This window comes from Anser cygnoides, chromosome 3, assembly GCF_040182565.1.
Source record: "Anser cygnoides isolate HZ-2024a breed goose chromosome 3, Taihu_goose_T2T_genome, whole genome shotgun sequence".
Classification (NCBI taxonomy): Eukaryota; Metazoa; Chordata; class Aves; order Anseriformes; family Anatidae; genus Anser; species Anser cygnoides.
The window spans coordinates 2,406,236-2,431,833 of record NC_089875.1 but is presented as its reverse complement, the minus strand read 5'-3'; the positions used below and the strand labels follow the sequence as shown (position 1 = coordinate 2,431,833).

Below are 25,598 nucleotides of genomic sequence, written 5' to 3'. Positions count from 1 at the left end.
ATGTTGGGATTTCTCCTGAAATCTCACGGTTTCTCCTGAAACTATCTGCCCACATTTATCTTCTGAAAACTGTAGTAGCTATTTGGGGGGTAGCCAGCAATACTACCTGTTATTAGTGTCCTGATAATCCTTCCACCTATTTTTCCTAGACTCTTCTCAGGGGAGCAGAGCCACACAACCAACAATTTTCCACATCTGGGAATTCACCACAGGTGGAGTTATCACAAAAAGCACAATGCCCACCAAATAATATAATGCCAAGCAAAAACTAGGGGGAAAAAAGTTGCTTTAACATTTTGGATATCGCTGTGAGTGCTCTGTTGCCCCACAAGAGGAAATTCCCCAAATTCCAAAGGGAAGCTCTCAAAAGCATCCTCCAGGGCCTTGAGATGATAGACTCCTCGTGGGCTGTGATGGAAAAAAGTCCTTCACGGCTGTTCAGCAGTAACTCCTCGGGGTCATGCAAGAATTGATTCCTCAAAGGCCAAACAATAATTGCATGCACAGCAATATTTTTTCCCAGGATAGCAGCCATTAACTTCTCCAGGACAAAAGGCAATGTTTCCCCTGGAGTAGGAGGGAATAGTCTGCTCTACACACAAGACTAAAACTACTCCAGGGTGCAGAGCAGTAACTCCTGTAAGTGGTGCCCGGCATCAACTCTTCCAGGGCAGTGCAAGGCTAGATTCTCCTGTGGTCACTTGACAGTAAACCCTCCCGTACCATGCTGGCTAGGCTCCTCCAGAGCTCCTCAGCCATAAAACCACCAGCACTGTGCCGCAGGAGACTCCTGCAGGGCTGTGGGGCACAAATTCCTCCGTGTGAGGCAGCTCTCTGCCTCAGCTTCTTTCCTCTTCCAGTGATTCTCAGCAAGTGATGCCAGTTATTCTTAGCGCCTTGGTTTCCCTGCAGTCATTACCAGGAAAAGGCTGCTGGTGCCCCTTGAGCCCCATTTTCCTGACACACCCGTGGCCCAGTAAGGCAGTGCTTTCAGCAAAAGCAAACTGCTGCCTGAAGTCTTCTCACTTTGCTGGCCTGGTGTGCCCGAACCTGGAGGTCCTGCCTGCCACACGGGGTCAAGCTGTGGGCCGAGGAGGCTTCAGTCCTGGGGGAGTCTGGACCAAGGGCTGTGTGCTCAGGGAAGGCTACAGGATGAAGGATGCGAAGCAGGGTTTTATCTTCCTTGTAGCATATCCTGTCTTGAGGAAATATAAGTAGAAATTCAGCAGGATAGCTCAGTTCTGCACCTGCTTCTTCCATCCCCCAGCTCCTAGAGCCAAGGGGAAGAGCAGCCTCCTCTAAGTGTCACTGCACAGCTGAGAAACTCTTCTGGCCTGGCTGGCGTTCCCATACGTCGCCTGCAAAGAGCACTACAGCAGCAGCTGCTACTGCCCCCGTTGAGGATTTAGGTTTTGGGGTCCACAACACTGTCGTGTTTTGACATTGATGTTTTCCCAGCAGTGTTTCAGCCTCAGTCACTGGATGGGGCAGGAGGAAAAGCTGTGCTTTGCCTTCAACTGAATGTGTTGTGAGCAGCATACCCTGAAAGACACAGCCCTCCCAATGGGGAATGGTAGCAGTCCCCTATTCCCTCATCAAGCAGCCAAGCAGTTGCGTTGCCTTTAGCCCACGTCTGCAGTAAGTCCAAACACCCTGAAACCGGTCACAGGATTCACTTTCAGGGACTAATGTCTGCTCCTAGACTGAGCTGCAGCAACTGAGAGCCAAGGGCAGCAAGCCCAAGGGCCTTGCATGGGAGCAAAAACACCATGGTGCTTTATTGTCCCCACACAATCCATTTGGTCTAGGGAGTGACAGGGTCTGGCCCCCTCCATTGAGCAGGGCTGGTCTGCCACCCAGAACTGCACTTAAAAGGAGCCCTTAAAGACATAAAAAAATTCCCTATCAGGGCAGAACTATGCAAAAGGGACAGGCCCTGACCCAAGTGACTCCCTTGGGGTGGGGGGCAGGCAGATCCTGGTCTGAGCAGAACAGTGAGGGAGCAGGCCAGACCCATGCTCCTTAAAATGAGCTGTGTGAGGAGAAAAAAAAATAAATAGAAAAGCTTTTTTGTATCCGCTCCACTCACTAGGGAGCGCGGCTGCCTAGTGGTGCTCCCTTGCTTCCCTGTCAGGCTGGGTTACCCTGCTGCTTCGTGCCCTTCCCTGCAGAAACACCTCCTCACCTGCGCTGCATGGCAACCTTCAGCGAGGGAACTGGGAAGGGCCTGCACCTGCCTGGGGCTCTGCTTGCCTGAGCCATATCTACAGAGAGAAAGAACAGCTCTAGCTGGGAGGAAGGCAGCATCTGCCATGGAGGGGAAGCAGCCACCCTAGCCCAAGCTCCCCCCCACTGGGAGGCAGTAAAGACTGGGTAGCCATCGGCTGCCCCTGTTAGCTCCGGTGGCACGGCAGCAGTGAGGGCTTCAGCAGGAGCGGTGGGATGTGCCAAGGGGGACTGGGGTGCTGCATCCTTCTGAGAGCTGTTAGGAGAGTTTAGATGGAACATGCTGTGAATAAAACACACGCAACCTTGCCTCCTTTGTGACTCGCTCCAATTTTTAGTTGCAAAGGCAAAGATGTGGTGCTATCGTGGCTGATTCCTGTTCAGCTGTCTCCCCATGGCACAGCTCCCAGGTGAAGGATATGAGGGCTGTGGGAAGCAGAGTTATTCAGCAAACACAGGCTCACTTCATTCTGCACTAGCAACTCGAGGAATAACCAAAATAAAATCCAGTCTCTGCTCTGTCGCACTGGGTCTGTGAAGAAAAAATAAAAGAAAAAGAAAAAAACAGCTGTAACCAGAAACCAAAGTGATGAACCCTAAGAGTTAACAGAGGAAAACAACAGCTACTGTCAGCAACAAGCACTGAGAAAAAACAAGTAAGTATTTCAATAAAGCAATAGCTGGAACAGAAACGGCAGCCATTGTCACTCTACCAAAGGAGGATGGCCTAAAGAGCCCTGGCTGGGGTGTTTAGGTGGACATGAAATTTTCCAGAGATAGGATATTTCATGTCCAAAAACAGTTAGGACATGAAATTTCCCTGAGAACCAACCTGTTCAGGAGCTCAGCTCTAATGCTGCTCCCACTTGTTTGTGCCTGACAGCCTTTCCTGTGGCAAGAGCACCCTCCAGCTGCCACCTCTACCACACAGCATCACACACACAATGCACAGCCCTGAAAAATGTCCCTGCTCAGACCAGCCACCTTAGTGAAAAGGCCTCACAGACACTCAATGCCATTTGTGGTGAAAAAGAAAAAAAAAAAAAAAAAAAAAGAAAGCACTGAAAAAACACCACAGGGCAGAAAAAAAGTAGAACAAAGAAAAGAACAACGCTGCCCTCTCCAGCTCACCAGTAATCCTCTTCAGCCATATCCTTTCTTGAAACCCTGATCTAAAGATTCCACCTAAACTACCATGAAATGACCCTATTCTACTGAGGAGAGTTGGAATGCTCCAGTTCAAAAAGTGACCTTAAATATACATCCCAGAACACAAGATCAAGCAACACAAACTAAACTACAGAACCATCAAGTGGATTACTAATACGTAGAACAAATACAGAGAATCAAGCAGATTTCCTCTCTCAACAACATGAAAGAGTAGCAATAACAGGAAAGAAGTATCAAAGATGGTAATGATCACATGCCAATAGCAAACCTGAGAAAGAAAGAAATCTAACAAGAAGAAAAAAATATGAAAAAAAACAACAACAAAGCCCCTTATTCAAGATTAAAATAAAAGAAAAAAAATAAACTACATATGACATGTGACAAAGCCCTCCTCATAGCCTGTGCAATGAAGAACATAAGGAAAGCTTTGCTGAGAAGAGCTCACCGAATGACAGGGAGCAAAACACTCCTTGAGGGCCAAGTACTGAAGCTCACCTAAAATGTGCAATAAGAAGAATCCAACAGCCACGCAGCGAAACATTCCTCAGGAGTCCTAGAGTAAAGCACCACAAAAGCTGCAGGATTCCTCCATGTTCATGCACTGAAGCACTCCTGAAGGGCTGTACTGTGAAGAAAAAAAAACAAGAGCATAACAATGAAGCACTCCTCAAAAGACCACACATTAAAAAAACAAATCAAAACTTGACCAATGAAGCACTCCTCAAGGACGGCATGGAGAAGCAGTCCTCAAACGCTGCACTTGAAAGAAAACACAGACAGATGAACAATGAAGCACTCCTCAAGGGACACAAAGTGTAAAACAAATCAAAAACAAGATGATAAAGCACTCCTCCAAGGGAGAGAACTGAAAAACAAACAAACAAACACACAAACAAACAAAAAAACTGCAGTGAGAAGCACACCACAGGGGACAGAATGTGAAAACACCACATCTGCACGATGAAGCACCGCTCAGGAGAAGTACAAGGGAAAAACAAACAAACAAACAAAAACCAAAACAACAACAACAAAAACTGCTCGATGAAACACTCCTCAGGGTTAGTGCAGAGAAGAAAAAAGGAAAGCAGGTAGGATAAAGCACTCTTCGGGGCATTACCATGAAGAAGAACACCAAACACTGCACAAATAAGCAATCCCAAGGCTCCACAAGGTCAAAAAAAGACAGAAAGCTGCACAATGAAGAACTCCTCATGGGACATATGCTGCACAAAACACAAGAAGCTGCATGATGAAGCAGTCATCATGGGTAGCACTATGAAGAAAAAAGCAAAGGATGCACCATGAAGCACACTTCAGAGGCTGCTCAGTGAAGAAAACACCAAAAGCTGCACAAAGAAGCTTTACTAAGGGACCACACCATGAACAAAACATAAAAGATGCACGAAGAAGAAACTCCGCTTGGGCCGCAGTGCAGAAAACGCCAAAAGCTGGAAGAAGCACTCCTCCGGGGTCGTGAAGTGAAGAAACCTCTTAAATCTTCATGCAAGAGCATTCCTCGGGGGGCACACTGAAGAAAACACAAACAACTCCATGAAGAATTACTCTTCAAGTGCCACGGTAAAGAAAACACCAAAAGCTGGACCATGAAGCTCTCCTCAGGGGAAACGTGGTGTGGAGAACCGCAAAAGCTGGAAAATGCAGAACTCCTCATGGGCCGCAGTGAAGAGAACCCCAAAACCTGCACGATGAAGAACTCCTCGGGACCTGAAACGAGAAAAGAAACACCAAAGGTTGGATGATGAAGCACTTCTCATGGGCAACAAGGTGAAAACAATACCAATAGTTGTACGAAGAAGTTCTCCTCAGGGAAAACACGGTGAGGAGAACCCCAAAGGTTGGACGATGCAGAATTCCTCAGGGCCGCAGTGCAGAAAACACCAGAAGCTGCACGATGAAGAACTCCTCAGGGCCGTAGTGAAGAAAACACAAAGAGCTTCACGATGAACAACTCCTCAGGGGCGTAGTGAAGAAAACACCACAAGCTACATGTAGAAGCAATCCTCGGGGCCACAAGGTGAAGAAAACACAAAAAGCTCCACGAAGAATTACTCCTCAAGGGCCACTGCGAAGAAAACTCCAAAACCCGGACGATGAAGCTCTCCTCAGGGGAAACGTGGTGAAGAGAACCTCCAAACGTGGACGTAGAAGCACTCCTCAAGTCGCGGGAAAGAACACACCAAGTGCTGCTCAAGAAAGCACTCCTCAGAGGCTGCACTGAAGAAACCCCAAAAGCTGCGCGATGAAGAACTCCTCAGGGGCCACAAGGTGAAGAAAACAAAAAAGATAGACGATATTGCTCTCCTCAGGGAAAATGTGGTGAAGAGAACCCCAAAAGCTGGATGACGAAGAATTCCTCAGGGCCGCAGAGAAGTAAACACCAAAGGTTGCAAGATGAAGAACTCCTCAGGGGAAATGTGGCATGGGGAACGCCAAAAGCTGGACGATGCAGATCTCCTCAAGTATCGCAACGTGAAGGAGACACTACGAGCTGCTCAAGAAACCGCTCCTCAGGAACTGCAGCGAAGAAATACCAAAAGCTGGATGCAGAAGCACTCCTCAAGGTGCAGTGAAGAAAATAACCAAAGCTGCTCAACAAATCACTCCTCCGAGGCTGCAGTGCAGAAACACCAAAAGCTGAACGAAGAAGCTCTCCTCATGGGAAACGTGGTGAAGAGAACCCCAAAAGCAGAACGATGCAGAACTCCTCAGGGGCCACACGGAAGAAAACACCAGAAGCTGCACGACGAAGCAATCCTCAGGGCCTGGAATGAGAAAAAAAAAACAATTGTTGGAAGATGAAGCACTTCTCAGGGGCAACAAGATGAAAACAGTACCAGAAGTTGCACGATGAAGCTCTCCTCCAGGAAAACATGGTGACGAGAACCCCAAAACCTGCACTTTGACGAACTCCTTAGGGCCGCTGTGAAGAAAACACCAAAGCCTGCATGATGATGCACTCCTTCGTGGTCGCACACTGAAGAAAACACCAAACGCTGCACAGAGAAGCACTCCTCAGAGGCCACAGCGTGAAGGAAATATGAAAAGCTCCACGAAGAATTACTCCTCAAGGGCCACTGCGAAGAAAACTCCTGAAGTTGGACGATGAAGCTCTCTCCTCAGGGGAAACGTGGTGTGGAGAACCTCAAAAGGTGGACGTAGAAGCACTCCTCAAGTCGCAGGGAAGAACACACCAAATGCTGCTCAAGAAAGCACTCCTCAGAGGCTGCACTGAAGAAACCCCAAAAGCTGCGCGATGAAGAACTCCTCAGGGGCCACAAGGTGAAGAAAACAAAAAAGACGATATTGCTCTCCTCAGGGAAAATGTGGTGAAGAGAACCCCAAAAGCTGGACGACGAAGAATTCCTCAGGGCCGCAGAGAAGTAAACACCAAAGGTTGCAAGATGAAGAACTCCTCAGGGGAAATGTGGCATGGGGAACGCCAAAAGCTGGACGATGCAGATCTCCTCAAGTACCGCAACGTGAAGGAGACACTAAAAGCTGCTCAATAAACCACTCCTCAGGAACTGCAGTGAAGAAACACCAAAAGCTGCGCGACGAAGAACTCCTCAGGGGCCGCAGTGAAGAAAACAACAGAAGCTGCACGATGAAGAACTCCTCAGGGCCGTAGTGAAGAAAACACCAAGAGCTTCACGATGAACAACTCCTCAGGGGCGTAGTGAAGAAAACACCACAAGCTACATGTAGAAGCAATCCTCGGGGCCACAAGGTGAAGAAAACACAAAAAGCTCCACGAAGAATTACTCCTCAAGGGCCACTGCGAAGAAAACTCCAAAACCCGGATGATGAAGCTCTCCTCAGGGGAAACGTGGTGAAGAGAACCTCAAAAGGTGGACGTAGAAGCACTCCTCAAGTCGCAGGGAAGAACACACCAAATGCTGCTCAAGAAAGCACTCCTCAGAGGCTGCACTGAAGAAACCCCAAAAGCTGCGCGATGAAGAACTCCTCAGGGGCCACAAGGTGAAGAAAACAAAAAAGACGATATTGCTCTCCTCAGGGAAAATGTGGCGAAGAGAACCCCAAAAGCTGGACGACGAAGAATTCCTCAGGGCCGCAGAGAAGTAAACACCAAAGGTTGCAAGATGAAGAACTCCTCAGGGGAAATGTGGTGAAGAAAACCCCGAAAGCTGGACGACGAAGAAGTCCTCAGGGCCGCAGAGAAGTAAACACCAAAGATTGCAAGATGAAGAACTCCTCAGGGGAAATGTGGCATGGGGAACGCCAAAAGCTGGACGATGCAGATCTCCTCAAGTATCGCAACGTGAAGGAGACACTACGAGCTGCTCAAGAAACTGCTCCTCAGGAACTGCAGCGAAGAAATACCAAAAGCTGGATGCAGAAGCACTCCTCAAGGCGCAGTGAAGAAAATAACCAAAGCTGCTCAACAAATCACTCCTCCGAGGCTGCAGTGCAGAAACACCAAAAGCTGAACGAAGAAGCTCTCCTCATGGGAAACGTGGTGAAGAGAACCCCAAAAGCAGAACGATGCAGAACTCCTCAGGGGCCACACGGAAGAAAACACCAGAAGCTGCACGACGAAGCAATCCTCAGGGCCTGGAATGAGAAAAAAAAAAACAATTGTTGGAAGATGAAGCACTTCTCAGGGGCAACAAGATGAAAACAGTACCAGAAGTTGCACGATGAAGCTCTCCTCCAGGAAAACATGGTGACGAGAACCCCAAAACCTGCACTTTGACGAACTCCTTAGGGCCGCTGTGAAGAAAACACCAAAGCCTGCATGATGATGCAGTCCTTCGTGGTCGCACACTGAAGAAAACACCAAACGCTGCACAGAGAAGCACTCTTCAGAGGCCACAACGTGAAGGAAATATGAAAAGCTCCACGAAGAACTACTCCTCAAGGGCCACTGCGAAGAAAACTCCTGAAGTTGGATGATGAAGCTCTCTCCTCAGGGGAAACGCGGTGTGGAGAACCTCAAAAGGTGGACGTAGAAGCACTCCTCAAGTCGCAGGGAAGAACACACCAAATGCTGCTCAAGAAAGCACTCCTCAGAGGCTGCACTGAAGAAACCCCAAAAGCTGCACGATGAAGAACTCCTCAGGGGCCACAAGGTGAAGAAAACAAAAAAGACGGTATTGCTCTCCTCAGGGAAAATGTGGCGAAGAGAACCCCAAAAGCTGGACGACGAAGAATTCCTCAGGGCCGCAGAGAAGTAAACACCAAAGGTTGCAAGATGAAGAACTCCTCAGGGGAAATGTGGCATGGGGAACGCCAAAAGCTGGACGATTCAGATCTCCTCAAGTACCGCAACGTGAAGGAGACACTAAAAGCTGCTCAAGAAACCACTCCTCAGGAACTGCAGTGAAGAAACACCAAAAGCTGCGCGACGAAGAACTCCTCAGGGGCCGCAGTGAAGAAAACAACAGAAGCTGCACGATGAAGCAATCCTCAGGGCCTGGAACAAGAAAAAAACACCCAAAGTTGGAAGATGAAGCACTTCTCAGGGGCAACAAGGTTAAAACAACACCAAAAGCTGGACAACGAAGCTCTCCTCAGGGGAAAAGTGGTGAAGAGAACCCCGAAAGCTGCACGATGAAGAACTCCTCAGGGCCACGGTGAAGAAAACCCCCCAAGCTGCACGGTGACGCACTCCTCCGGGGTCGCACAGTGACGAAAACACCGAAAGCTGCACGCCGAAGCTCTCCTCAGGGGCCACAAGCAGCCCGCCTCGCCTGCGCGCCGCCATCGCCGGAGTGCCGCAGCCCCAGCACACCCAGCACCACGTCACCCACCCCGCGCTGTGACACCTCCGCTCCCTCACAGCCAGGCGCCGCCCCATTGGCCGCCTGCCTTGGCGCCTCTGGGCGCAGCCAATAGCGAGCCCGCTGGCGCTTGTTGCTAGGCAGCATGGAGCTGTGGCACCCAATGGCCGGCCTCCCAGGGCTGAGGCCTGGCGCAGCGCCTCGCAGGGGCGACGAGGCCTCCCTGACACCGCCTCCAGCTCTGCCTCGCCTTGCCCCCCGGCCCACCGAGAGGCACATTTTGACCACAGGAGCACGCAAACTGCTCCAGCAAGGCGGCAGCGGCATTGTGCAGGGCACGCTGACATTGCCCGTCAATAAGTCCCTCCTCTAATGAATCCCCGCTGACACACAGTACACTGCCCGCTTCCCCGTGCTGCCCAGAGACACGAAATGGAGTCCTCAAACTCCTCAAAGGCTACACAACAAAGACGGTTCTGCTGACACAGCCCACAGGACTAAACTCGGTTCAAACCATCCACTGTGAGAACGCAAATCTCCTTCTTCCTCACCAGAACTCCCCAGTGACACAGAGCTTTTGCTTCAGCTTCTGGCGGAACTGCATCTCCTTTTCACTGGTGCATGAAAAAGCTCAATAATTTTCTGCAGACATGAGTTTCTGTGAAGCTATGTGATTCTCAAGTGCAATGGCGGGTGTCCTGCAAGCGGAAGCACACAATAAAAGTTTATTATAACTTTATATTCCCTGTTACCCGACACCTGATTTCTCCTGTTTCCTCACTGGCTGAGTACTACAGGTTCACAACCTACTCGACGCACTTCTGTACCATAGATACACAATTTTACTTGACCGACTGTTCATTTCTCCTTTTCCTTTTTGTTTATTTGTCCTTCTTCTCTCGTGACTAGAGGGCCTGTCATTTGGGTTTTTCCTGATGTTGTACTGTTCATCCTGTTTTTCTTAGCTATCCTCCTTCTTTTGGGACAGGCGGACCTTTCCTTTATCTGCTCAACATACTCCCCACTGCTATGCCGCACAATCACTTTTGAATATGCAACCTTAGTGCAATTTTCCACTGCAAAAACACCTTCTGTCGCAAAAACACTACTTGGTTTCTCACAATTCCACCCCTCTTCTTTTCTTACTCCTATTGTTCTTTTTGCACCTCTTCACATACCCCACTCTTGAGTTTTTCCAACATTAAGGCGCAATGATCTTCTTCCGATGTCATGGGGGATGACGGATACACAATGCCATTATTGTTATAATACCAACAAGTAGTCGTTTGAGCCAATTCCGTTCAGGTAACCGCGAAGTTAATTTCTCCCAAACGTTTCTAAATCCCCAGGAAGCGTCATCTTGAGCCACTCTATGCAGGATCTTGTTTTTCTGTGTGTGTTATTGTTTTTCCCAAATGATTTTGAGACCGGTCAAATTTCTCCCATTTGATCTACATACATACAGCAACTAGCATTAATTACAGTGCATGCTCCTCCTTGTGAGGTTAGCAATAAATCTAATAGCATTCGACTGTGGAGTACTATTTTTGCAAACTCCTTGCCTCTTTTTGTAGTGCCCGGACTGCATCCAGAGTGTTATTTTCTAGTTCTTCAGTTATAACTGGGATATTTACAATAGCTGTTTCTAATTCGCCCACCCCTAACCGAGGTAAAAACCACCCTGCAAAACTGTGAAATGCCTCCTTTCTTTTTACTAGAGGATTATCTGGCGTCCGCTTAATTCCGCGTGGGGTCTCAAGGGGGCTTTGGCTTTTAGAGTCTTCAATCTTAGCTACGTTTGGAATTACTGCCCTCAGGGTGCAAGCTCCCTTCCGTCCTAGGGGCAACACCTCCCTGGCTTTATGGCCACAGAGCCAGTACCACCCCTTGCCATTTGGGACAGGCCACCCGGTTCCAGGATTCTCATGGTGTATCTGGTCTGCATTATGTATATTAGCATTCCCGTAGCTACCATATTCGATACAGTATGGATTATTCCTTACTTCATGGATACTATTTCCACACCCAGGGTCAGTCCTCTTGCCCCCTGAGTTTCTATCAGTGTTGCTTAAAAGGCACCTTTGATAACACACTATATTGTAGCCAGGATTACGTGTAGGGAGCTCAACTTCAAAATCTGTTCCTTCCCAGGACTGAGTATGATCAGCCCTTGTTAGTAATCTTGACAATCCAGACACAGTTGCTGCTAGAATAGCAATCAGGGACAAGGCCCTTTCAGTCTTTCTAGGCATCTGGGTGCAAATCCAACAATTCTTTCGAGATAGAACTCGAGAGATGTTCTGGATTAATTGGAAATGCTGATTTTTCCCTCCAGCTGTTAGCCCTGTGCCTGTCCTGCGTCTGACATGTGTCTGTGGTACGTCTGCGGTGGCCTCCCTTCTCCCCAGTGCTTCACAGAGCCTGTCTTCAGATTAACAGTCTCGGTCCTTTGTCGGCCATCCCGAGACAACCCACGGTTCCCAACGGAACCGCTGAAATCAGCAGGGTGCACCTTCCTCTCTGTGGTGGCAAGAACTCTCTGGTAGGCGGCAAGATCCTGCACAAGCCCCCAGATGGTGAGAAAGATCTCAGAACTTGCAACTGTGTTTCTCACACTGGGGAGCCCAGAACTGGACACAGTACTCCATGGGAGGCCTGACCAGGGCAGAGGAGAGGGGGAGGATCACCTCCCTTGACCTGCTGGCCACGCTGCTTTTAATGCACCCCTGGATCCCATTGGCCTTCTTGGCCACCAGGGCACACTGCTGGATCATGGCAAACCTGTCGGCCACCAGGACCCCCAGGTCCTTCTCCGCACAGCTCCTCTCCAGCAGCTCATCCCCCAGCCTGGACTAATAGATGCACTTCCCCTTCCCAGGTGCAATTGCTTTTGTTAAACCTCAGCTGGTTTCTTCCTGCCCAGCTCTCCAGCCTGCCCAGGTCTCACTGAAAGGCAGCACAGCCTTCTGGCGTGCCGGCCACTCCTCCCAGCTTTGTATCACCAGCGTACCTCTGGAGGGCAGACACTATTCCCTCATCAAAGTCGTCGATGAAGATGTCGAACAAGACCCCACTATGCAACTTCCCGCTAGATGTCATCTTCAAAACCAGGGGTTCTTAGCGATACAAACCAGATCTAGAAAGGCTGCGTCTTCCTACTGTCAGTCTGGACGGTAACCCAAATGTTAGAAGACCATGCAAGCATCATACTGACAAAGTTGCTTCTCCAATAGCTTAAATAGACGATAAAGAAAACTAAGAGCTGTGGGGCTCGTTTCGTTTTTGTTTTGTTGGTGGTGTTTGCTTTTGGAGATTCAGGTCGCGCTCCGTGAAAGAAAAGTTTAGAGCATCAGCATCCCACTGGGAAGACACAAAAGGCACTCCCAAAGTCTTTCCCCTTCTCCTTAACGCTGGAGGTGCCTTAAGAGGAGAGCGCTCATGGCTGGGGCCCTCCAGTGAGAGCAAATTGTAGGAAAAGTTACATGACATTGAAAATTAAGCGAATGACAGGAGAATTATCTCACTCTTTGAACTAAGGAGTTACATTTCCGTTCCTGCAAAAATACTCAAGGAAAGAATCCAATAGCTTACGTGGAGTTAGGCAACCCCAACCAAAACTGCAACAAAGTGCAGATGGTGAGAAACAAACAACAAAGCCATTTCCTTCTCCGCCAGCGGAACACCTTGCTCAGGGAAGACACCCATGCATCGCCTTCAGAAAGCCTTCGACACCCTCCCGCCTCGTGCTCCCATCAGCAGCTTGAAGAAGGAGAGAGGGAACGGCTGACGGAAAACTGCTCCATCCGGAGCGGGGGGTCTACTCTTACATTTTCCACTCAAACTGTGTCTATTGCTGAGGATTATATTCCAAGGAACACACCCACCAAGCAGAAAGCAGCCAAAGAACCCAGTCAGTCTGATGCCAAGAAGGATCCTTCTTGGGATCAGACTTTTAGAAAACATGCTCTCTAAGGAAACGTTAACCGTTGGCTTAAGGGACAAACTCTTTAATGTCAAGAGAAGGCAGAACCAAGATGCGCAGAAGGATGCCGCAAAGAAGAAGTGAACAAACTTCTCCCCAGGCCATATATTTAGCACAAGGAAGAAAGGCCTTCAGATGCACCAAAGGGAATTTAGCTGAGGTGTTATGGTGTGCTGGTTTGACTCGGGTGGGCAGCCGAGTTCCACCACGGCCGCTCTCTCGCTCCCCCTCCTCAAAGGGAAAGGGGGAGAAAATACGATGCAGAGGGCTCAAGGGCTCAGATGAGGACGGGGAGATCACTCAACAGTTCTCGTGATGGGCAAAACAGACTCAGAGTAGGGAGGGAGAAAGATTTTTCCCCCCCATCCGCCCCCTCCCACCTCCTCCCCCCCAGCGGCGCAGGGGAACGGGGCAATGGAGGCTGCGGTCAGTCTGGAGCACTTTGGCTCCGCCGCTCCTTCTCGGTCACTCTCTGACCCTGCTCCACCGTGCTCTGCAGCGTGGAACCCCGCTCCACCGTGGTACGCCACGGGCAGCAGGGGGACAGCCTGCTTCACCACGGGCCTCACCACAGGCCGCAGGGGACTTCTGCTCTGGCGCCTGGAGCACCTCTCCCCCTCCTTCTTCACTGACCTTGGCGTCTGCAAGGCTGTCTCTCACTCCTCTCTCTCTCCCAGCTGCTGTTCCGCAGCAGGTTTTTTGTTTTGCCTTTCTTCAATCTGCTCTCACAGAGGCGCAAACAATATCGCTTATTGGCCCAGCCCTGGCCAGCGGCAAGGCCCTTCCCTAACATGGGGCAGCTTCTGGATTCTTCTCACAGAGCCCACCCCGATGGCCCCCCCGCTACCTAAACGTTGCCACGGAAACCCACTGCAAAAGGCGAGATAACTCCTCAACGGTTTGAAGGAGCAGCAGGACTGAAAAGGAGGAGAAGAAAAAACGACACTTGGCACCTCCTAGTACAACAAAGAAAGAGCTCTATTTGACATGAGCGCTTGGCAAACTGAAAACAAACAGACGAATGTGCTTCTTCACACTTCATGCAGCTGATCCGTCGCTCTGGCTGCAGACATCGGAGATGCCAAAAAGGGCCTCGGTGAAGAAAACACCAAAAGCTGCACGAGGAAGAAGGCCTCAAGGGCCGCAGTGAAGAAAACAGGAAGAGCTGCACGGTGAAAAGCTCCTCTGGGCCTGCAACGAGAGAAAAACACCAAATGTTGGAAGATGAAGAACTTCTCAGGGGAAACAAGGTGAAAACAACACCAAAAGCTGCACGATGACGTACTCCTCCAGGGTCGCAGAGAGATGAAAACACCGAAAGCTGCACCATGAAGCTCTCCTCAGGGGCAACGTGCTCTGGAGAACCGCAAAACCTGCACGATGCAGAACTCCTCAGGGGCCGCAGTGAAGAGAACCCCAAAACCTGCACGATGAAGAACTCCTCGGGACCTGGAACGAGAAAAGAAACACCAAAGGTTGGATGATGAAGCACTTCTCATGGGCAACAAGGTGAAAACAATACCAATAGTTGTACGAAGAAGTTCTCCTCAGGGAAAACACGGTGAGGAGAACCCCAAAGGCTGGACGATGCAGAATTCCTCAGGGCCGCAGTGTAGAAAACACCAGAAGCTGCACGATGAAGAACTCCTCAGGGCCGTAGTGAAGAAAACACCAAGAGCTTCACGATGAACAACTCCTCAGGGGCGTAGTGAAGAAAACACCACAAGCTACATGTAGAAGCAATCCTCGGGGCCACAAGGTGAAGAAAACACAAAAAGCTCCACGAAGAATTACTCCTCAAGGGCCACTGCGAAGAAAACTCCTGAAGTAGGACGATGAAGCTCTCTCCTCAGGGGAAGCGTGGTGTGGAGAACCTCAAAAGGTGGACGTAGAAGCACTCCTCAAGTCGCAGGGAAGAACACACCAAGTGCTGCTCAAGAAAGCACTCCTCAGAGGCTGCACTGAAGAAACCCCAAAAGCTGCGCGATGAAGAACTCCTCAGGGGCCACAAGGTGAAGAAAACAAAAAAGACGATATTGCTCTCCTCAGGGAAAATGTGGTGAAGAGAACCCCAAAAGCTGGACGACGAAGAATTCCTCAGGGCCGCAGAGAAGTAAACACCAAAGATTGCAAGATGAAGAACTCCTCAGGGGAAATGTGGTGAAGAAAACCCCAAAAGCTGGACGACGAAGAACTCCTCAGGGCCGCAGAGAAGTAAACACCAAAGATCGCAAGATGAAGAACTCCTCAGGGGAAATGTGGCATGGGGAACGCCAAAAGCTGGACGATGCAGATCTCCTCAAGTATCGCAACGTGAAGGAGACACTACGAGCTGCTCAAGAAACCGCTCCTCAGGAACTGCAGCGAAGAAATACCAAAAGCTGGATGCAGAAGCACTCCTCAAGGCGCAGTGAAGAAAATAACCAAAGCTGCTCAACAAATCACTCCTCCGAGGCTGCAGTGCAGAAACACCAAAAGCTGAACGAAGAAGCTCTCCTCATGGGAAACGTGGTGAAGAGCACCCCAAAAGCAGAACGATGCAGAACTCCTCAGGGGCCACACGGAAGAAAACACCAGAAGCTGCACGACGAAGCAATCCTCAGGGCCTGGAATGAGAAAAAAAAAACAATTGTTGGAAGATGAAGCACTTCTCAGGGGCAACAAGATGAAAACAGTACCAGAAGTTGCACGATGAAGCTCTCCTCCAGGAAAACATGGTGACGAGAACCCCAAAACCTGCACTTTGACGAACTCCTTAGGGCCGCTGTGAAGAAAACACCAAAGCCTGCATGATGATGCACTCCTTCGTGGTCGCACACTGAAGAAAACACCAAACGCTGCCCAGAGAAGCACTCCTCAGAGGCCACAACGTGAAGGAAATATGAAAAGCTCCACGAAGAATTACTCCTCAAGGGCCACTGCGAAGAAAACTCCAAAACCCGGACGATGAAGCTCTCTCCTCAGGGGAAACGTGGTGTGGAGAACCTCAAAAGGTGGACGTAGAAGCACTCCTCAAGTCGCAGGGAAGAACACACCAAGTGCTGCTCAAGAAAGCACTCCTCAAAGGCTGCACTGAAGAAACCCCAAAAGCTGCGCGATGAAGAACTCCTCAGGGGCCACAAGGTGAAGAAAACAAAAAAGACGATATTGCTCTCCTCAGGGAAAATGTGGCGAAGAGAACCCCAAAAGCTGGACGACGAAGAATTCCTCAGGGCCGCAGAGAAGTAAACACCAAAGGTTGCAAGATGAAGAACTCCTCAGGGGAAATGTGGCGAAGAAAACCCCAAAAGCTGGACGACGAAGAATTCCTCAGGGCCGCAGAGAAGTAAACACCAAAGGTTGCAAGATGAAGAACTCCTCAGGGGAAATGTGGTGAAGAAAACCCCAAAAGCTGGACGACGAAGAACTCCTCAGGGCCGCAGAGAAGTAAACACCAAAGATTGCAAGATGAAGAACTCCTCAGGGGAAATGTGGCATGGGGAACGCCAAAAGCTGGACGATGCAGATCTCCTCAAGTATCGCAACGTGAAGGAGACACTACGAGCTGCTCAAGAAACCGCTCCTCAGGAACTGCAGCGAAGAAATACCAAAAGCTGGATGCAGAAGCACTCCTCAAGGCGCAGTGAAGAAAATAACCAAAGCTGCTCAACAAATCACTCCTCCGAGGCTGCAGTGCAGAAACACCAAAAGCTGAACGAAGAAGCTCTCCTCATGGGAAACGTGGTGAAGAGAACCCCAAAAGCAGAACGATGCAGAACTCCTCAGGGGCCACACGGGAGAAAACACCAGAAGCTGCACGACGAAGCAATCCTCAGGGCCTGGAATGAGAAAAAAAAAAACAATTGTTGGAAGATGAAGCACTTCTCAGGGGCAACAAGGTGAAAACAGTACCAGAAGTTGCACGATGAAGCTCTCCTCCAGGAAAACATGGTGACGAGAACCCCAAAACCTGCACTTTGACGAACTCCTTAGGGCCGCTGTGAAGAAAACACCAAAGCCTGCATGATGATGCACTCCTTCGTGGTCGCACACTGAAGAAAACACCAAACGCTGCACAGAGAAGCACTCCTCAGAGGCCACAACGTGAAGGAAATATGAAAAGCTCCACGAAGAATTACTCCTCAAGGGCCACTGCGAAGAAAACTCCTGAAGTTGGACGATGAAGCTCTCTCCTCAGGGGAAACGTGGTGTGGAGAACCTCAAAAGGTGGACGTAGAAGCACTCCTCAAGTCGCAGGGAAGAACACACCAAATGCTGCTCAAGAAAGCACTCCTCAGAGGCTGCACTGAAGAAACCCCAAAAGCTGCGCGATGAAGAACTCCTCAGGGGCCACAAGGTGAAGAAAACAAAAAAGATAGACGATATTGCTCTCCTCAGGGAAAATGTGGCGAAGAGAACCCCAAAAGCTGGACGACGAAGAATTCCTCAGGGCCGCAGAGAAGTAAACACCAAAGGTTGCAAGATGAAGAACTCCTCAGGGGAAATGTGGTGAAGAAAACCCCAAAAGCTGGACGACGAAGAATTCCTCAGGGCCGTAGAGAAGTAAACACCAAAGATTGCAAGATGAAGAACTCCTCAGGGGAAATGTGGCATGGGGAACGCCAAAAGCTGGACGATGCAGATCTCCTCAAGTATCGCAACGTGAAGGAGACACTGAAAGCTGCTCAAGAAACCACTCCTCAGGAACTGCAGTGAAGAAACACCAAAAGCTGCGCGACGAAGAACTCCTCAGGGGCCGCAGTGAAGAAAACAACAGAAGCTGCACGATGGAGCAATCCTCAGGGCCTGGAACAAGAAAAAAACACCCAAAGTTGGAAGATGAAGCACTTCTCAGGGGCAACAAGGTTAAAACAACACCAAAAGCTGGACAACGAAGCTCTCCTCAGGGGAAAAGTGGTGAAGAGAACCCCGAAAGCTGCACGATGAAGAACTCCTCAGGGCCACGGTGAAGAAAACCCCCCAAGCTGCACGGTGACGCACTCCTCCGGGGTCGCACAGTGACGAAAACACCGAAAGCTGCACGCAGAAGCTCTCCTCAGGGGCCACAAGCAGCCCGCCTCGCCTGCGCGCCGCCATCGCCGGAGTGCCGCAGCCCCAGCACACCCAGCACCACGTCACCCACCCCGCGCTGTGACACCTCCGCTCCCTCACAGCCAGGCGCCGCCCCATTGGCCGCCTGCCTTGGCGCCTCTGGGCGCAGCCAATAGCGAGCCCGCTGGCGCTTGTTGCTAGGCAGCATGGAGCTGTGGCACCCAATGGCCGGCCTCCCAGGGCTGAGGCCTGGCGCAGCGCCTCGCAGGGGCGACGAGGCCTCCCTGACACCGCCTCCAGCTCTGCCTCGCCTTGCCCCCCGGCCCACCGAGAGGCACATTTTGACCACAGGAGCACGCAAACTGCTCCAGCAAGGCGGCAGCGGCATTGTGCAGGGCACGCTGACATTGCCCGTCAATAAGTCCCTCCTCTAATGAATCCCCGCTGACACACAGTACACTGCCCGCTTCCCCGTGCTGCCCAGAGACACGAAATGGAGTCCTCAAACTCCTCAAAGGCTACACAACAAGACGGTTCTGCTGACACAGCCCACAGGACTAAACTCGGTTCAAACCATCCACTGTGAGAACGCAAATCTCCTTCTTCCTCACCAGAACTCCCCAGTGACACAGAGCTTTTGCTTCAGCTTCTGGCGGAACTGCATCTCCTTTTCACTGGTGCATGAAAAAGCTCAATAATTTTCTGCAGACATGAGTTTCTGTGAAGCTATGTGAGTCTCAAGTGCAATGGCGGGTGTCCTGCAAGCGGAAGCACACAATAAAAGTTTATTATAACTTTATATTCCCTGTTACCCGACACCTGATTTCTCCTGTTTCCTCACTGGCTGAGTACTACAGGTTCACAACCTACTCGACGCACTTCTGTACCACAGATACACAATTTTACTTGACCGACTGTTCATTTCTCCTTTTCCTTTTTGTTTATTTGTCCTTCTTCTCTCGTGACTAGAGGGCCTGTCATTTGGGTTTTTCCTGATGTTGTACTGTTCATCCTGTTTCTCTTAGCTATCCTCCTTCTTTTGGGACAGGCGACCTTTCTTTTATCTGCTCAACATACTCCCCACTGCTATGCCGCACAATCACTTTTGAATATGCAACCTTAGTGCAATTTTCCACTGCAAAAACACCTTCTGTCGCAAAAACACTACTTGGTTTCTCACAATTCCACCCCTCTTCTTTTCTTACTCCTATTGTTCTTTTTGCACCTCTTCACATACCCCACTCTTGAGTTTTTCCAACATTAAGGCGCAATAATCTTCTTCCGATGTCATGGGGGATGACGGATACACAATGCCATTATTGTTATAATACCAACAAGTAGTCGTTTGAGCCAATTCCGTTCAGGTAACCGCGAAGTTAATTTCTCCCAAACGTTTCTAAATCCCCAGGAAGCGTCATCTTGAGCCACTCTATGCAGGATCTTGTTTTTCTGAGTGTGTTATTGTTTTTCCCAAATGTTTTTGAGACCGGTCAAATTTCTCCCATTTGATCTACATACATACAGCAACTAGCATTAATTACAGTGCATGCTCCTCCTTGTGAGGTTAGCAATAAATCTAATAGCATTCGACTGTGGGGTACTATTTTTGCAAACTCCTTGCCTCTTTTTGTAGTGCCCGGACTGCATCCAGAGTGTTATTTTCTAGTTCTTCAGTTATAACTGGGACATTTACAATAGCTTTTTCTAATTCGCCCACCCCTAACCAAGGTAAAAACCACCCTGCAAAACTGTGAAATGCCTCCTTTCTTTTTACTAGAGGATTATCTGGCGTCCGCTTAATTCCGCGTGGGGTCTCAAGGGGGCTTTGGCTTTTAGAGTCTTCAATCTTAGCTACGTTTGGAATTACTGCCCTCAGGGTGCAAGCTCCCTTCCGTCCTAGGGGCAACACCTCCCTGGCTTTATGGCCACAGAGCCAGTACCACCCCTTGCCATTTGGGACAGGCCACCCGGTTCCAGGATTCTCATGGTGTATCTGGTCTGCATTATGTATATTAGCATTCCCGTAGCTACCATATTCGATACAGTATGGATTATTCCTTACTTCATGGATACTATTTCCACACCCAGGGTCAGTCCTCTTGCCCCCTGAGTTTCTATCAGTGTTGCTTAAAAGGCACCTTTGATAACACACTATATTGTAGCCAGGATTACGTGTAGGGAGCTCAACTTCAAAATCTGTTCCTTCCCAGGACAGAGTATGATCAGCCCTTGTTAGTAATCTTGACAATCCAGACACAGTTGCTGCTAGAATAGCAATCAGGGACAAGGCCCTTTCAGTCTTTCTAGGCATCTGGGTGCAAATCCAACAATTCTTTCGAGATAGAACTCGAGAGATGTTCTGGATTAATTGGAAATGCTGATTTTTCCCTCCAGCTGTTAGCCCTGTGCCTGTCCTGCGTCTGACATGTGTCTGTGGTACGTCTGCGGTGGCCTCCCTTCTCCCCAGTGCTTCACAGAGCCTGTCTTCAGATTAACAGTCTCGGTCCTTTGTCGGCCATCCCGAGACAACCCACGGTTCCCAACGGAACCGCTGAAATCAGCAGGGTGCACCTTCCTCTCTGTGGTGGCAAGAACTCTCTGGTAGGCGGCAAGATCCTGCACAAGCCCCCAGATGGTGAGAAAGATCTCAGAACTTGCAACTGTGTTTCTCACACTGGGGAGCCCACAACTGGACACAGTACTCCATGGGAGGCCTGACCAGGGCAGAGGAGAGGGGGAGGATCACCTCCCTTGACCTGCTGGCCACGCTGCTTTTAATGCACCCCTGGATCCCATTGGCCTTCTTGGCCACCAGGGCACACTGCTGGATCATGGCAAACCTGTCGGCCACCAGGACCCCCAGGTCCTTCTCCGCACAGCTCCTCTCCAGCAGCTCATCCCCCAGCCTGGACTAATAGATGCACTTCCCCTTCCCAGGTGCAATTGCTTTTGTTAAACCTCAGCTGGTTTCTTCCTGCCCAGCTCTCCAGCCTGCCCAGGTCTCACTGAAAGGCAGCACAGCCTTCTGGCGTGCCGGCCACTCCTCCCAGCTTTGCATCACCAGCGTACCTCTGGAGGGCAGACACTATTCCCTCATCAAAGTCGTCGATGAAGATGTCGAACAAGACCCCACTATGCAACTTCCCGCTAGATGTCATCTTCAAAACCAGGGGTTCTTAGCGATACAAACCAGATCTAGAAAGGCTGCGTCTTCCTACTGTCAGTCTGGACGGTAACCCAAATGTTAGAAGACCATGCAAGCATCATACTGACAAAGTTGCTTCTCCAATAGCTTAAATAGACGATAAAGAAAACTAAGAGCTGTGGGGCTCGTTTCGTTTTTGTTTTGTTGGTGGTGTTTGCTTTTGGAGATTCAGGTCGCGCTCCGTGAAAGAAAAGTTTAGAGCATCAGCATCCCACTGGGAAGACACAAAAGGCACTCCCAAAGTCTTTCCCCTTCTCCTTAACGCTGGAGGTGCCTTAAGAGGAGAGCGCTCATGGCTGGGGCCCTCCAGTGAGAGCAAATTGTAGGAAAAGTTACATGACATTGAAAATTAAGCGAATGACAGGAGAATTATCTCACTCTTTGAACTAAGGAGTTACATTTCCGTTCCTGCAAAAATACTCAAGGAAAGAATCCAATAGCTTACGTGGAGTTAGGCAACCCCAACCAAAACTGCAACAAAGTGCAGATGGTGAGAAACAAACAACAAAGCCATTTCCTTCTCCGCCAGCGGAACACCTTGCTCAGGGAAGACACCCATGTATCGCCTTCAGAAAGCCTTCGACACCCTCCCGCCTCGTGCTCCCATCAGCAGCTTGAAGAAGGAGAGAGGGAACGGCTGACGGAAAACTGCTCCATCCGGAGCGGGGGGTCTACTCTTACATTTTCCACTCAAACTGTGTCTATTGCTGAGGATTATATTCCAAGGAACACACCCACCAAGCAGAAAGCAGCCAAAGAACCCAGTCAGTCTGATGCCAAGAAGGATCCTTCTTGGGATCAGACTTTTAGAAAACATGCTCTCTAAGGAAACGTTAACCGTTGGCTTAAGGGACAAACTCTTTAATGTCAAGAGAAGGCAGAACCAAGATGCGCAGAAGGATGCTGCAAAGAAGAAGTGAACAAACTTCTCCCCAGGCCATATATTTAGCACAAGGAAGAAAGGCCTTCAGATGCACCAAAGGGAATTTAGCTGAGGTGTTATGGTGTGCTGGTTTGACTCGGGTGGGCAGCCGAGTTCCACCACGGCCGCTCTCTCGCTCCCCCTCCTCAAAGGGAAAGGGGGAGAAAATACGATGCAGAGGGCTCAAGGGCTCAGATGAGGACGGGGAGATCACTCAACAGTTCTCGTGATGGGCAAAACAGACTCAGAGTAGGGAGGGAGAAAGATTTTTCCCCCCCATCCGCCCCCTCCCACCTCCTCCCCCCCAGCGGCGCAGGGGAACGGGGCAATGGGGGCTGCGGTCAGTCTGGAGCACTTTGGCTCCGCCGCTCCTTCTCGGTCACTCTCTGACCCTGCTCCACCGTGCTCTGCAGCGTGGAACCCCGCTCCACCGTGGTACGCCACGGGCAGCAGGGGGACAGCCTGCTTCACCACGGGCCTCACCACAGGCCGCAGGGGACTTCTGCTCCGGCGCCTGGAGCACCTCTCCCCCTCCTTCTTCGCTGACCTTGGCGTCTGCAAGGCTGTCTCTCACTCCTCTCTCTCTCCCAGCTGCTGTTCCGCAGCAGGTTTTTTGTTTTGCCTTTCTTCAATCTGCTCTCACAGAGGCGCAAACAATATCGCTTATTGGCCCAGCCCTGGCCAGCGGCAAGGCCCTTCCCTAACATGGGGCAGCTTCTGGATTCTTCTCACAGAACCCACCCCGATGGCCCCCCCGCTACCTAAACGTTGCCACGGAAACCCACTGCAAAAGGCGAGATAACTCCTCAACGGTTTGAAGGAGCAGCAGGACTGAAAAGGAGGAGAAGAAAAAACGACACCTGGCACCTCCTAGTACAACAAAGAAAGAGCTCTATTTGACATGAGCGCTTGGCAAACTGAAAACAAACAGACGAATGTGCTTCTTCACACTTCATGCAGCTGATCCGTCGCTCTGGCTGCAGACATCGGAGATGCCAAAAAGGGCCTCGGTGAAGAAAACACCAAAAGCTGCACGAGGAAGAAGTCCTCAAGGGCCGCAGTGAAGAAAACAGGAAGAGCTGCACGGTGAAAAGCTCCTCTGGGCCTGCAACGAGAGAAAAACACCAAATGTTGGAAGATGAAGAACTTCTCAGGGGAAACAAGGTGAAAACAACACCAAAAGCTGCACGATGACGTACTCCTCCAGGGTCGCAGAGAGATGAAAACACCGAAAGCTGCACCATGAAGCTCTCCTCAGGGGCAACGTGCTCTGGAGAACCGCAAAACCTGCACGATGCAGAACTCCTCAGGGGCCGCAGTGAAGAGAACCCCAAAACCTGCACGATGAAGAACTCCTCGGGACCTGGAACGAGAAAAGAAACACCAAAGGTTGGATGATGAAGCACTTCTCATGGGCAGCAAGGTGAAAACAATACCAATAGTTGTACGAAGAAGTTCTCCTCAGGGAAAACACGGTGAGGAGAACCCCAAAGGTTGGACGATGCAGAATTCCTCAGGGCCGCAGTGTAGAAAACACCAGAAGCTGCACGACGAAGAACTCCTCAGGGCCGTAGTGAAGAAAACACAAAGAGCTTCACGATGAACAACTCCTCAGGGGCGTAGTGAAGAAAACACCACAAGCTACATGTAGAAGCAATCCTCGGGGCCACAAGGTGAAGAAAACACAAAAAGCTCCACGAAGAATTACTCCTCAAGGGCCACTGCGAAGAAAACTCCAAAACCCGGACGATGAAGCTCTCCTCAGGGGAAACGTGGTGAAGAGAACCTCCAAACGTGGACGTAGAAGCACTCCTCAAGTCGCGGGAAAGAACACACCAAGTGCTGCTCAAGAAAGCACTCCTCAGAGGCTGCACTGAAGAAACCCCAAAAACTGCGAGATGAAGAACTCCTCAGGGGCCACAAGGTGAAGAAAACAAAAAAGATAGACGATATTGCTCTCCTCAGGGAAAATGTGGTGAAGAGAACCCCAAAAGCTGGACGACGAAGAATTCCTCAGGGCCGCAGAGAAGTAAACACCAAAGGTTGCAAGATGAAGAACTCCTCAGGGAAAATGTGGTGAAGAGAACCCCAAAAGCTGGACGACGAAGAATTCCTCAGGGCCGCAGAGAAGTAAACACCAAAGGTTGCAAGATGAAGAACTCCTCAGGGGAAATGTGGTGAAGAAAACCCCAAAAGCTGGACGACGAAGAATTCCTCAGGGCCGCAGAGAAGTAAACACCAAAGGTTGCAAGATGAAGAACTCCTCAGGGGAAATGTGGTGAAGAAAACCCCAAAAGCTGGACAACGAAGAACTCCTCAGGGCCGCAGAGAAGTAAACACCAAAGATTGCAAGATGAAGAACTCCTCAGGGGAAATGTGGCATGGGGAACGCCAAAAGCTGGACGATGCAGATCTCCTCAAGTATCGCAACGTGAAGGAGACACTACGAGCTGCTCAAGAAACCGCTCCTCAGGAACTGCAGCGAAGAAATACCAAAAGCTGGATGCAGAAGCACTCCTCAAGGCGCAGTGAAGAAAATAACCAAAGCTGCTCAACAAATCACTCCTCCGAGGCTGCAGTGCAGAAACACCAAAAGCTGAACGAAGAAGCTCTCCTCATGGGAAACGTGGTGAGGAGAACCCCAAAAGCAGAACGATGCAGAACTCCTCAGGGGCCACACGGAAGAAAACACCAGAAGCTGCACGACGAAGCAATCCTCAGGGCCTGGAATGAGAAAAAAAAAACAATTGTTGGAAGATGAAGCACTTCTCAGGGGCAACAAGATGAAAACAGTACCAGAAGTTGCACGATGAAGCTCTCCTCCAGGAAAACATGGTGACGAGAACCCCAAAACCTGCACTTTGACGAACTCCTTAGGGCCGCTGTGAAGAAAACACCAAAGCCTGCATGATGATGCACTCCTTCGTGGTCGCACACTGAAGAAAACACCAAACGCTGCACAGAGAAGCACCCCTCAGAGGCCACAACGTGAAGGAAATATGAAAAGCTCCACGAAGAATTACTCCTCAAGGGCCACTGCGAAGAAAACTCCTGAAGTTGGACGATGAAGCTCTCTCCTCAGGGGAAACGTGGTGTGGAGAACCTCAAAAGGTGGACGTAGAAGCACTCCTCAAGTCGCAGGGAAGAACACACCAAATGCTGCTCAAGAAAGCACTCCTCAGAGGCTGCACTGAAGAAACCCCAAAAGCTGCGCGATGAAGAACTCCTCAGGGGCCACAAGGTGAAGCAAACAAAAAAGACGATATTGCTCTCCTCAGGGAAAATGTGGCGAAGAGAACC

At 50.1% G+C, this 25,598-nt stretch overlaps 3 long non-coding RNA genes across 18 annotated transcripts in view; all 3 read right to left on the bottom strand.

Annotated features, from left to right (window-relative positions):
- The window catches only part of LOC106048675 (uncharacterized), a 76,182-nt gene extending 71,267 nt beyond the window's left edge, over positions 1-4,915 (bottom strand). For 10 of the 14 annotated variants that reach the window (XR_010829985.1, XR_010829981.1, XR_010829984.1 and 7 more), the window contains exons 1-2: positions 3,892-4,780; positions 2,537-2,758 (exon numbers count right to left, since the gene is read on the bottom strand). This is a non-coding gene — a long non-coding RNA (uncharacterized lncRNA). Of the gene's footprint in view, positions 1-2,531; positions 2,759-3,891 lie in introns of all 14 variants that reach the window. The other 4 variants (XR_010829983.1, XR_010829991.1, XR_010829993.1 and 1 more) reach the window with 4 other exon arrangements.
- Positions 4,916-4,990: 75 nt separating this feature from the next.
- LOC136790319 (uncharacterized) lies at positions 4,991-15,204 on the bottom strand. Of its 2 annotated transcripts, XR_010829979.1 has the most exons (5): positions 14,426-15,204; positions 13,774-14,331; positions 9,710-9,856; positions 5,195-8,851; positions 4,991-5,121 (listed from the first exon to the last, which is right to left on the bottom strand). It is a non-coding gene; the product is annotated as an uncharacterized lncRNA (long non-coding RNA). The 2 variants fall into 2 exon arrangements; XR_010829980.1 differs by lacking the exon at positions 9,710-9,856 and having other exon boundaries at positions 14,426-15,203.
- Positions 15,205-23,172: 7,968 nt separating this feature from the next.
- On the bottom strand, positions 23,173-25,239 carry LOC136790318 (uncharacterized). 2 transcript variants are annotated; one of them, XR_010829978.1, is made up of 3 exons: positions 23,735-24,336; positions 23,498-23,661; positions 23,173-23,403 (listed from the first exon to the last, which is right to left on the bottom strand). It is a non-coding gene; the product is annotated as an uncharacterized lncRNA (long non-coding RNA). The 2 variants fall into 2 exon arrangements; XR_010829977.1 differs by having other exon boundaries at positions 23,498-25,239.
- Positions 25,240-25,598: the final 359 nt, after the last annotated feature.